Source organism: Triticum dicoccoides, chromosome 2A (genome assembly GCF_002162155.2).
Source record: "Triticum dicoccoides isolate Atlit2015 ecotype Zavitan chromosome 2A, WEW_v2.0, whole genome shotgun sequence".
Taxonomy (NCBI): domain Eukaryota; kingdom Viridiplantae; phylum Streptophyta; class Magnoliopsida; order Poales; family Poaceae; genus Triticum; species Triticum dicoccoides.
The window spans coordinates 542,364,912-542,366,793 of record NC_041382.1 but is presented as its reverse complement, the minus strand read 5'-3'; positions in this window follow the sequence as shown (position 1 = coordinate 542,366,793).

Here is a 1,882-nt window from a genome sequence, read left to right as displayed (position 1 = left end):
ACACTTACATATCCCTACTCTTATAAAAAAATAGAGTTGGTGATGATGGTGTTCCCGCCATCCTGCAATATAGGCCATCCAATTTATACCCGACGGATAGGAAGGAAACTGTGGCAATTTTGCAAAAAGATACCCACACCCCTCACCGCATTTGCAAATAAGGCATTCCCTCGTTCATCCTTTTCTCCCACAAGATAAACTACTCATACAAATGCATCTTGATGTTCGGTGCAACGCATGGGCATCTTGCTAGTAGGGAGAAGGAGTTTGTGTGACACATATCTAGCTATATCCAGGGATAGGTAGATAGCATTTGTGTGAGGCATACTTAAAGCATCACGAAGATAAACAAAATCGTGTGCATGCAAGTGCCGGAAAAATGAAGCGAGAAACAATGTGTGGGCGAGAGAGAGATAGAGAGAGAGAGAGAGAGAGAGAGAGAGCGAAATCTCAAAACAAAAGGTGCTCTGTTGGAATCCCATTGTATGTATTCATATGGTTCCGGAACTCGAGTTAACCTTAGGCATATGTGTGAGAGACATTATTATACTTTGAGACATTAGTGGTTGTGGGTGGGTGGAATTAAAGGGGTGGGCGTGTTCGACAGAGAGAGCGTATGTGTTTCTGTGTGAGAGACTTGTAGGACGGGGTAGAAAGCCGAATTCTAACCTTGACGGAGGGAGAGAAATACATGAAGTGCGCGTGTGTGATTCCGATGACCACAGGGAAATGAGATATGTATGCGTGTGAGAGAGATTGCACAATTCATTCACGTATCACTATCTAGCGATCGTGGACGTGCATCGCTTGAACATAAATCAATATCTACTTCGTATCGTGGCCAAAGGTACAATATCGATTCAATGCTATAAAGATTGTACACTCATATATGGCATTTTTTTCTATTTAAATAAACCTTTTCAGTTGTGCATGCCAAAGTTACAGTCATGTTTCTTCAAACAACCAATGTAGCTATCATGTACATGCACCATTGTTATTCTTGCATTCAAAATCATTAGTCTTGGCTGATTTAAGGTTCTATTATGAAGTAATATATGTAATATTCATATATGAATTCAATGGGTACGCAATTTATGAAATGGAGGCTATGTAATCATATGAGGTAACACTTTTAAGTAGCGGACTACAATATCCATTTCTTTTTGTGCGCCTCTACACTAACACGCCAATGCATTATGTTTAAAGTAAATAACCAATTGCACTAAATTATCTATTTACACGAGAAATACATAGGCTGAGCGTTTGATCCCTTTTTTGTGAACGTGCCACTACACCCGTACGATTGGCCGCGCCCGTGTCAACGTCCAAGTTATCGTCGCATCATCCGAGTTATTGTCTTTTTTTCTGGGGTGGACACATTAGTTATTAACTGCTGACGCATGCCCCGTGTACACAGTCTCGCATGACCTTCCCACTAGCATGGTCCAAAATTAGTTGAAACTGGATACGAACGATCTCACGGGCGGCAAAATCTCCCGCCTCCTTCTAAAATTTCCACCACCTTAGTCTTTAGCATGCGAAATTCCCATTTTGTCCTTGGTGCACGGAGACAAACAGTTACAATACCACCCTCATCTACATAATAGGTCGGGGCTGCTTTGGTAACTTCCGGTTCCCCCCACTACACAGCACCCCCATTTCCTCTCCCCCTCCCGCAAAAACGACTAACTCCATAGCACCAAAGCATCTCACATCACACCATCCGTAATTCATCAGCCTTTCTCCCCTCCCCTCCCGAACCCTAGTTTGCTCATCCACCGGCGTACCAGAGCCCATTCACTGCCAGCGGCGTCCACCTCGCCGTATCTGCTTCTGTGGCCGCATCTACCCCTCTCACCTCCCCTAGAAACAAGTAGACTCC